At 41.4% G+C, this 12,018-nt stretch overlaps 1 protein-coding gene across 4 annotated transcripts in view; it reads left to right on the forward strand.

Moving 5' to 3' along the window:
• Positions 1–1,409: 1,409 nt before the first annotated feature.
• The window catches only part of LOC139121313 (nuclear receptor subfamily 2 group F member 1-A-like), a 32,618-nt gene continuing 22,009 nt past the window's right edge, over positions 1,410–12,018 (forward strand). The window contains exon 1 of one of the 4 annotated variants that reach the window (XM_070686102.1): positions 1,410–1,830. The gene's annotated coding sequence lies outside the window, so the exon portion shown is untranslated. Of the gene's footprint in view, positions 1,831–2,363; positions 3,552–12,018 lie in introns of those variants that run through there. The other 3 variants (XM_070686098.1, XM_070686099.1, XM_070686103.1) reach the window with 3 other exon arrangements.

Here is a 12,018-nt window from a genome sequence, read left to right on the forward strand (position 1 = left end):
GATGATAATAAGGATGATGGTGATGATGATGATGGTGATGATGACGACGACGCTAAATTAATATTCATATTGCATGGGTACATGTAGAAAATGATTAGAATAATAACTTAAAAGGGCAGAAACTTTCAACTTCAACGCCCTGATTAAATTCATATTTAAACAAACTTGTCAGTGGCAGTGTCGAAAGCATCTGTAAAACCTGTGTTTCTGTAAAAATACAAAACAAGAGGGTAAAAGAGAAAATGATAATTTTAAGTGAGTGGCGACGGGGCAGTTTAGTGGAAGAATTGTATTGATAGTCGGGGTCATCAGGTCTGTTTGAGAGCATTATGAAAAAATGCCGAACAACGGAGCATTTATGCACGAAGTACACACCGCTGGTTCAACCATGGTAATATTTCATTTCCAAAACGCGGTAAATTTCGCCGCAGGTGAAACCAGCAATGCTTTCAGCGCAAATAAAATTCAGGTGTCGATTACAGGAAATTCAAGTTACGATTGTTTCCAGTGGATTTTCCTCTCCGCTTGCATGGGGCTGACGAAATGGAACGTGCTATGAGATGGAAGCTGTTTGATTGGATTCGACCGACCCGACAAAGAAACGTATTTACCGCTCAGTCGTCACACAATTGGGTTTGTGCTGGTTAATCTTCCCGTCCATTGCTGTAATAGCCCCGCTAACCGCCACACAATCAGCCCACCACCGTGTTTATATCTGATAGCGGTGGAATAGTTCAACCGGTGCACAACTCCCTTTTTTCAAACACAACATATTCAGTGATCGCAGACTGATAGCCCCGTGGTAACAAGATGTCTGTTGGCGATTTTGTAACGGATTCACTCCCTACCAATATTATTATTTTTACCCGACCACAGCGCCCGAGGCTGTTTTCTAGATGAGAGCGACATGATCAATGCCGGATTCGTCGTTTCCGCGATTACGGAAAGGCACACATCAGCGTACCATTTTGCCTTTATTCACCTTTGAAATTCTCCCCAATTATGGAGGGCGCGAACTCTGCTCACTGGCCCTTCATGCGGGTCACCCCCGGGGCCAGTCTATTTTATTGATTCGACGACCCGTTTCACTTTCCGTCGCATCCAGCCTGTTGAACGCGCCTGCGGTTCATCAGTATCAAACGAACACCTACCCGCAGTTCCGAAAGCTTATTGCCGTTTGTTTCGCATTGTGTCTGAAAATAGGACCTACATATATTACGCTATTGTGTGAGGTGGATAGAGATACACTCAGTCAGTTTCCATTTCACTGTCTGCCTTCAGAGGGATGCGACTCCCCATGCCCACGATTTTAGCCATTTTGATAACAAATATCCCAAAATAAACCGTTTTCATTAGTAACAGGTCACTGGAAAGCAATATGTGTTTGTTGGTTCGGGAATGTCGATTTTAAAGGCTAAGTTGAGGGGTTTGGCTGGTGGTATTTTTCAGCTTGGCTGTGTGTCCTTACAGTGAGGGCACGCTCAGCTTGTTAATAAGGGTAAGTATTGATGAGTGGAGGTCGAAGGTCGTGCTAGCTGTGTACATTAATAGCTAGCAGTTAACACATACGGTCTGTTTCCCGCCGCCCCTGTCTACCACTCCAGTGCAACCAGCTTTCCACGAGACTTGAATATCCGGGGCCAGCGCAGGGGTCGTGCCCTCATGTCGTCAGGCAAGTCTTGTCTCTGATTTGGGTCTCAACTTTCTACCGACTGTGTTTGGTATACGCGAGCTGGTGGAAGATACCAGTGTGGAATCGAAGGACACCGTACAGCAAGGGCGACAGCGCCAGAGCCGTGACTCCACTGTTACGCCAGATCTCTTTCCAAGGTGAGGGTTAGTCTGTCTATTCGATGTACAAAAAAAACTTGGGACCAATATCGAACCTTATCTGAAATCACGCGATAAAATATGACAATAGCTTTAGTAGGGCATCTAGTGTCAAATGTCGGGTTTCAGCCCTTGAAAATGTTTACCCTTAGATTTTTTACCAGCAGAGCACGCCTGACTACTGCCCCATTAGTGTAATGTGTCCGTTCCACCACTTTTTTACACCAGAAGAAAGTGTCTGGAATCATGCCCTGTTTTATGATATATGTGCCATTTGTGTGTCTGTTATTGTCGTATGTAGAGGTATGATTATTGCGCGGTGCTAAGTCGATAAGTTTAGGGATAAAATAGGGTATGTTAAGCTCCGACGAAAGAGCTAGCGTTCACCCAGTTTTTATGAACACACATGGAATCACTTTACACCACTGATATTTCTCAAGCACGATTATACATTCGCCCGAACTGGGCGTACTTAATACAAAAATGGTTTGACGTCAGATCTCAGCGCTGGTCCACGCTGCCGCCACACTGCCACTTTCTGCCAGAATTGCTTTGAGCATACTTGTCTATTTCATGGTGTGTAGACTGTCCAAATTTGGGCGACGCTCCGTTTCCGCCGCAAAACGTTACCGACCTTCGGCGTGTGACGACCTTGAGCCCCGATCTCGTCTAGAGAAAACAAAAATAACCCTTTGGGATATTGGTGTCAACTTTTAAGTGGTAGCTCTGTGCATTTTGTGTTTGTGAGTTACTGATAATGGTTGTGGTGTTTTTCAAACCGACCAATCCAAAGTGGTAGAATTACCTCACTGTCAAGTTCTCGGGCAAAGTGGGACAATGTCAAAGGGGACAGACAGTATACTGCAAACGCCCAACCGTCTGGGACTATCTTTCTGGAGGTTGGACAGCCGAAACAACCGTTAGTGGAGCAACATTCTTAGGCGGAAGTTTTCTCCATTGCTTCCCTGTCTGCAAACTTTTTCTACCAGCTTGGTGCTACTATTTCGATGAAGCCTGGCTGATTGTAACTGATCGCAAGCTGACGGCGACCGATACCTATCGGATATGGAACCAGCGGTATAAACACCGATCAATCCGCGCGGAATTGACATTCTCGGCCTATTTTGTTATCCCGACCCGTCCCGTACCGCGTCCAGCCGGCCTCCATTTTGCAACGGTCACAGTACCATCTCTGAAAAAGTCGAGCCAATCAGAGGTCGTTCAGTCGAAACTTATGAGTCACCGAGTCCTGTGCCGGGACGCCTTTCTTTCTCGCTTTGGAATTTACGTCCCTTGTCTCTTGTTATGCAAGACGAATAGGACCATCCCCCACAAAAGTTTAGAACGGTTTAAAGAGGTCGAATGCGGACACAAAAAGTCTGGAGTCCCCATGCGAGCCCTGGTGTTATGTCTGAGTGGCCTCGCAAGGTGAACTTTTGACTGGTGTTAGTTGCTGAAGTATTTGACTTTGTTCACGACGGATAGCTTCCACATGCGGTTTTCAATGGTGGGGTATTAATTTGACGGCATGGTAGATTTTGGAACACGAAAAGTGCGGGTTGAGAACTATTCACAACCAAGGACCTTGCCGCCGAAATCGTCTTAAAATTAGACTTTTTGACTGGTCTGTATGGCTGTTTTTCATTCGTCTAGGATCCGACTATCCTTCGTTCCCTCCTTCTCCTTGCTTGCCAAATTCTTGCGGTTAACATTATAGCCAGGTTAGTATTAGGTTACAGCTGCAAATCCAGGGTTAAGTTTAAAAAGGCGGGAGAACCTTAAAATTCGGAGGCTTCCATGATTAAGACCAGTCGACACTCTCTTCCAAGACACAGTCTGGTGTGTGCGTATAGTTGTACAGGTTGCATGATGGTCTCTGTAGAAATATTCATATTATTTTCAAGTCGGCTATACATAAATTACAGTAACATTTCGCTTGGAATTTCGCTCCTTGACGACACACGTGTCGGTCCGTTCTCGGTTATACTTTTCCCGCCAACATACATGTTATTTTTGTTCCCTAAATCGGCCTCATTTTTAACTTAGTGACCAGTCTCAAAACGTCTTTCGCACCAACAACTTGTCCAGTCAGCTACACATAAATTACAGTTCATTTCGTTTGGAATTTCGCTCTGTGACGACATGTCGGGCTAGTTTAATCAACACTTTTCCCGCCAACACAATTTGTTAATTTTGTACACTAAATCAACCCCATTTTCGAATTGTTCAACTTTCCAACAGTTTTGACACCGGAATCCTGTCAGCTTTCATACGAAATACTTTGAGACACTTTCAAAATTCTCGTGAAAACCAGCAGAAAAGGCTCTGGCGATATGTCACGTACGTGATAACTTTGATGAATGGAAAGGCGATGATAGTGAAATATCTATGCAAATTTCAATTCTCTGAATGCGGAGACAGACGACACATTGTCCAACTATCTTTTTTCATAATAGATATACATACACATATCACATGTCAGTTATCGTAATCCACGCGGATTATATTCTTGTTTATGTTAAACATTTGTTTATTCGTTTTGTTAAGTTGACTACCAGGGGCTAATTACTATGGAAACCGGTCACCACGTACATGTTAAATTGCTCGACCTGTGCACAAAGCCCTTTTGATAATTGTTAGAGTATTAACCTGCTCTTTATTGTCATTGCGGGCAGATATGGGGAAACAATGCAAAGTAGTGGACCCACATATGCCTGACTTAATTAGGAACCCAGGGCACGTCCCGACGAACCGCAGCACAATGACAAGAGATAACAGGCGAGATAAGAAAAAAAAACCAAGTGAATAAGGGCGAATCAGAGTCTACCAAATGTACACAATCAGCCATAGGGTCATCTATGCTGTGATAAAAAAAGTCATTTCTTTCCACTTATAAAATGACGAAAAGTACAGAAATTAAAGAACGTTGAACGCGTCGCAGTAGCTGTAATTTTAGACTGAAACACAGCGAGAAACCAGTCAAAATCACCGTTGAAGTTTTCGCGTGACTGGTTTTGGCGGCTGCGGTGATAGCCATCACAACGCATTGCACTATAACCTTTTATCGAGGAAGCAAAATAGGACGACGATTTTTTCCTGTAAAATGTTTGCGTTAATATAATGTCGTACACTGTCAACTTTATTCTTTTGATCCGTTGTCGTAAAATATGAACGTGTCGGAGTTAGATGCCCGCCATCCCATTTGCTTTGGTGAAGTTAATTTGTTCTACGCAAACACTTTTTTGAGAAGTCAACATGTTATAATGAGTTATGTGCGGAGTGATTGTGAAATTATGGTGTTTGAAAGACCGCGGGGCACGCTGCCCTAGCACTCCGCGCCAGAACGAATGACGGGGTTAGGTACCGACTGCAGATGTGTTGATCATAGGACAGCAGTGCGGAGTGGGGCGCAATATTCATCTATCAATATGAAATATATGCCATGTTATATATTAATAAAAGCACTGGGTTTTGCGCCCTCAAGACGCTTTATCGTAGCGCGAAAAACGAAACGCGATCCCTGAGTGGTGTACGCCAGGCTTGTCTTGCTCGGGGCTTGTCATCGATTTACACTAGTTGTGCCGTGAAAACAGTTCAAACAGATACTTGGTTGACACACAGTACAACATTTAGATACTATTAAAATGTGCTGCAGTAAACGACACATCTATACAGCCGAGAATGCTTTGCATGTACTTAATTGTTTAAATTATTTTTTACAGAAAAGTGATCAATTAGCATTATATATACATTTCATGGAAGTTACATCTCCTTGGCACTCTCAGAATGTCCGTATTTCACAAGTGTATCAAAGTATGAGCCATTTTTTTTTAAATGAGCGCATGCGCAAATTTTGTTTTTGTCCAAGATTTTGTGACGGCAAGAGGCAAGTATTCGATGCCCTGGACCCCATTGTCTTCCTAAGTGCACTTTTTTTGGCTTTGCACTTCTTTGAAGCGTGTTTTAACTTCAAATGCTATCGGCTTCATCATCGTGTTATCGAGACGAATTCTAAATGGGTCTCGATAGGGCTTCCAAAAATCAATAGCATGCCGGAAAAAAAATCAACTCGATTGGTTTAGCATCTGTTGACGGTATCCCGACATTTCCTGCCCTCGGATGGGGGTACTGTCGATGCTAGCTAGATACATTTGTCAAATAGACTGCCAATCTTCAAAGCTGAGAACATTTTTCTTGCACTCACTGAGCTTTGCGAATCTTTGGAAACAAGTAAACTACACCTGGCCATGAAGTTCTCAAAATGTTACATTTCGTTTAATTTAATTTTATTTTATTGAATTGATTTCACCATAACTATTTGAATATAATAATGTAATAAACTAAGAAAGCAAAAGTATTACTTTAGAGATTAAATCTGAGATCTGGTGACGGCCGCGCCACGGCAATAGTTCTCAGTGAACTAGTCGAATCTGTGTTCCCTGATGCATTCGTAATTGACATTCAACTTGACAGAGTCTGATTGAAGCAAAGCTGTTAATATGAAATGGTGTCTTTCAAGATACACGTTCGCACCGCAAAGTTACTATGTTGCGAGTAGTCAAATCGAGATAGTGTTTTAGTAATGGTACTGGGGACATGTCTTGGGGAACCGACGATGAGTGAGTAGCTTACTGCCGTAAGCTTTTCTGGTTTTTTTTTGCTTGAATGCAAAAGTGTTTTCCATATCATGATTTCTCGATGTAAAGTAGTTAGGTCAGTCAAGAACCTTTCTTGTGTTTGTTTCAGGGGTCTATGATTCCAGTAACCGTTCAACAAATTTAAGCCTTGCCCCGGTCCGCAAGAAGATCTTTTAGGTGAGGCAAGGTTTAACTAAAGTGGGTCGGTTTACTGGAGACACACGTACATGTTTTTGACGATCTTCACTTCGGGGTTGAATAGTGGCCATTTTTGGTAGGAAGTTATACCATCTTGTTGTTTACCGTGGAACAAGCACAGACCGTAGGTAGTACCTCAATGCTTCGGCCGAAACCGACGAAAAACGAGAAGTTGCCAAAAGAGAAAGAAACTCGTGCAAGGAGGCTTTCCTCTTTTGACGTGGTGATATAGTATTGTTTCCTTTGCTTGTCTCGTATTACGGAGGTAACTCAGCTTGATGCAAAACCCTAGCATTATTGAATTAGCCGTGAAGTGCCTAAGCGGCACTTGACAGGGTGATCCCTCGCCGACAGGTTGCCAGAGATCGTGTGGCCGGCGCGGTGCCTTTTCACAGCCCCGTGTTTTTCTTGAGCCAAAGAAGGAACGCTTATACAAATTTCAGCGCGGTGAAACGTTATCCCCGGGAGCCGCTGTTAGTATGTTTGAAGAGGCGTTTCTGTCTTACGGAATGTGTACTCGCCTTCAAGACGGGGGAAGAAACAAAATAAACATTTGTCAAAGAGTTCTTGGAATACCTGACGACAAGCTACGGGGAAGTGAATGGAGCCTTGCATGTCAGGTAATTCACAGTATACCTATAAATTAGAGAAAACGAGTGGACCAGGGAAAAACTTCAATCATGGAATGCAGAGAGGAAAATTGCCGTTACCATTCTAACTGAACCTAGCAGATAAAATAGATAAAAGAAATTTAACAGTGCCTATATTACAAGATTTTAATGTCACATAAGAGGATTGGTTTATCTCATTTTAACAGAAAAAGTAAAAGTGTTTAAATATAAATAAATAATATACACATTCCATGTGTATTCTGTGATCATACACATATACATACATACATACATACATACATACATACATACATACATACATACATACATACATACATACATACATACATACATACATACATACAAACATGCATACATGCATACATACATACATACATACATACATACATACATACATACATACATACATACATACATACATACATACATACATACATACATACATACATACATACATACATACATACATACATACAAACATACATACATACATACATACATACATACATACATACATACATACATACATACATACATACATACATACATACATACATACATACATACATACATACATACATACATACATACATACATACATACATACATAGTTTTCTACATCAATCGTGCAAAAGCATTTTAAAAAGCGCCAACTATCCGAGCTGCGCACCATGTGCAAGAAATGTCCATTTCTGCGCAAATGTGGAGATTTGTATGTGTTTTTTATCGGGCAAATGCCAACGTACATGTGTTTCATGAAGTAATTGCAATGCAGGTAAATTCCTCGGTTGAGCCAATGAAGACCAGGTGAGCTTCCTGAAAAACAAAGTAGAGACACAAACGAGCCAGAGATGCAGACGAAATGTCAACGGTTTATTGAAACGAAGTCAAATTTGACTCGATCAAACATAATCATCAAAACACGGCAGATTATTAGATCAGATAAAAATTCGATCCGGGTTATAGTGGACCGATACGACCACGGCAGCTCTACCGGAGACATCGGCGTCGTTGGTGATGAACACCGTGGCGACAGGTCTATCTATCAGTCACCGTGCGTTGATTCACGAACGTGACCGGTGAACGTTGGTCTGTGGGACCGTTCGATGACGATGGCGAGCAAGACGGATTGCTCACACCATAGCTGCTATGGTAGTACACGTCCAATGCTCAATGCCACGGCAACTAAAGCACAAGTAATTAATGCGTGGGCCTTTCCAGTGCCTCCCGTTTTTTTCCTAGGGTAAGCGATGTGCTTGACCTGTTACGCACAATGGAAAAACTTGCCCAATTATACAAATCAAGTGTACTCAAGAAGAATTCTAGCCTTGAAAGCGAAGAAGTCTTTTTTTCCAAACCCTGGGATAACCGGACAAAATAGTATAGACGTCGGTGTTTTGATTTGACTTTTTCATATGAATCCATTGTACCGTAGACAAAGTAGTTAAATATCCCACCTAATATCAAACTCAAAACTGTTTCCGATTTAAATTGCGGTGTTTTTTGTATTGTAAAATGAATGAAAAATGAATGAATAATTATAGATAGCTCCCTTGCTATGAAAACACCGGTTCCTGGTGATTGGCGTAGGACCATCGATTGGGTTTTAATTCGTTTTCGCTGTAATTTTGAGCGATTTCCGAAAGGTAAATATTGTACCGGGAGACTTGATCGATTTGAACAAGAAATTACTTCCAAGTTGTTCCCAGTGTCAGAAAACAATGCATGCAAAAATGAGCAGAATCAAGGTCAATGTGAGCAACCTCAGTTTAGAGTCGACGATTATCGACCCGAGCTTTTTTGTACCACGCTGTCGCCGAAACCTTTCGTTATTTCAGGTTCAACTGCCCCCAAGAATGAGGTTGTCCGACATAAGGTCAAAACATCTGCAATTTTCTTTATTTGAATGTTGACAACATGCGCCCTGAAGTCTTTTTTCAATACTTTGCCGAGCGACAAGTCATCAAAGACGTGTTTTCATTTGTGACCATTCTCGATTTCTGCTAGTCCAGTAAAACTTTGGCAATCCGTGAAACCGATCTATGCCGGTATGGCGTGAGACAAACTTTATTTGATCGATAGGGCTTTATCTTGAAGTCTAATCTTGGTACCCCTGTATATCCGTCTTCTCCCCCACATACATCGCTCGTGTCCCCCTCCCCCCCCCGAAATTTTCGTTCAAAATTGTGGCAAAGTATCTAAAAACTTAAAAACAGCAAATAGCATGCAGTAGCTATCGATTCCGTGTTCCCGATGAAAAAATAACCCTGAAACTCGGCAAGACTCCGCTTTTGCTGAAAGCGCCGTCACCGAGCACCTGCCGCCAGTCAGGGACTCCAACCATGCCGCGATACCGAGCATGCGCTCCCATCGCCGCCAGCGGTTTTTGTGGTGGGATCGATAAAGAAAATGTTCGAAATAGCTAAAGCAATTAAAGTCTATAACTCCCGATGAAGTTGATTGACGGAGAGATCGCCGCTGACTCGTCAACTATCACTCTAACTTTGCGGTCAACCAAAACCTGGTACGCCGCAAGACTCGGCGACAATTACGATATCGCTGGATGGGGCAAAAGAGGTATAGCGCGTAGCCTTTGGGGGTTTCGTGTAAAGCAGATATCGAATTTCGCAAGACGCACCAAATACAGGTTATGCAGGATAAATCTCGGTCTCGGCTGAACTCATTCATTTGGATAGTTGCCAGTTGTCATGTGCGTCGTTCAAGGCAATTAACAAATAAATAAACAAACAAATAAATAATTAAATAAATAAATAAATACAGAGAGTGATTGCGCTAAATGAAATTCTTTTCTGAACTTGTAACTTAGTATGAGACCAACTCTTTTCGAAACGTTTAACGAGTAATATACATTTTTTCATTGGTGAAGTAAAGCTCTGTAATAATGGATCAGTCTATTTTACGAGTGATTACAGTAATTTTGAAGGGAAGGAATGGGACGGTGAGGTGTCAAAGACAGAGATACAACGACCAAAACGTGCTTCCCCCCTGATTATGATTTAAACGACATTGTGGTGCAATATCTCCGCAGTGTAACATTGATAAACAAGAAACGACTCAGAGTTATAGAACAGCAGAAAAACAATTATATATATATATATATATATATATATATATATATATATATATATATATATATATATAATATATATATATACATATATATATATATATATATATATATATATATATATATATATATATATATATATATATATATATATATATATATTTATATGCTTATGAAAAAATCACACAACTACATCTGATTGTCTCTACACTTCAGATTATGGGACTCGGAAAAATTACCCATGTCAATAAGATGCAGTTGTGTGGTTTTTCTCATCAATTTATACAATACATACATACATACATACATACATACATACATACATACATACATACATACATACATACATACATACATACATACATACATACATACATACATATATATATATATATATATATATATATATATATATATATATATATATATATATATATATATATATGTACTTTAATTTCATTGACTTAACTGTCTATCCATGACTGTGGAAAGTGACTTGTAACATTGTATACAAGAGCACAAATATTTAAGATGGTTACCAAAGCATTTGCTGCTCTTCTTCGCTTAAGTCAATCAGAATTAAAACCACACACACACTGACGACAGAATCTTTAGAGAGACCGACCCTGGTGGAGAATTTAACAAAAAAAAACAGCGAGCAAGGACCAGAAAGTAAACTAACAGGTGAAGTGCATGTTCTCCGCTTCGGTAAACTCTCAGAGAGGAGAGCTCATCATTAGAAGCCTGGCTAATTAGAAGAAGAAACATATCGACACAGAGATCAAAGCCACTTTGACCGATCCACTCAAAGTTTACCTGATCTCCAGATAACAAAAGGACGCTGCAATTTCGTCGACAGGAAAATTCTTATTACCGAATCTCGTGTCTGACTTTGTCAGTGCTTTAATTCATTCATTTAGATTGATCATTCTGCGTGGGTTTTTCGTTTCGCCAGGAGCTGGTAAGACGAAGCGCCAACGCTAGTGTTTTAGCCCTGGGCTACAAACCTTTGTAGCGGATATTTCTGCTAACGACTTAGCCCGCGGTCCAATTAAAACTAACAATTTCTATAACCTGTGATCTTCTCCGACTGAATTAAAAATCAAGCCGACCCACCTTTCGCCTGTTCATTTTTTTCCCGCAAAACGTTTTCTGCGCGATATCTTTGCGGTGCTCGCCCCCGGGTTCTTTCGTGATAGTAACGTCGGACAGACGCGTCCAATCTCACGTTGCACCGAATTTCGATACACGTTTTACCCTTCCGGGCGATATTCTCACCGCGTTGCTACCTGGTGAGTAGAATTTTCGTCTTTGTTTTCCTGTTGGGTGTTTTTGTCTTACCGTAGCTCATTGTTTCCGAGTCGATCGTTTTCTCGACCGATGCGCCCGAAAATGGGGGGAAGGAGGGAGAAACTCGTCGAACTTCCGGGATGGCGAACCCGTCCCTCCACGGCATAGTTCACATCGTAACCTTAGTTGCAGCGGCTGCTTTTCGCTAATCGCTGATCTTCAGCTCGCCAAAATCGGTTTGTTTCGCGCAACAATAATATTACATTGCCATCCTGTCCGCTATAAACGAATTACAGCGCTAAGCGAGCGCGTTTCCTGTCACCATGACAACCAAGCTAGTGAA

The sequence above is a fragment of the Ptychodera flava genome, chromosome 21 (genome assembly GCF_041260155.1).
Source record: "Ptychodera flava strain L36383 chromosome 21, AS_Pfla_20210202, whole genome shotgun sequence".
NCBI classification, from domain to species: Eukaryota; Metazoa; Hemichordata; class Enteropneusta; family Ptychoderidae; genus Ptychodera; species Ptychodera flava.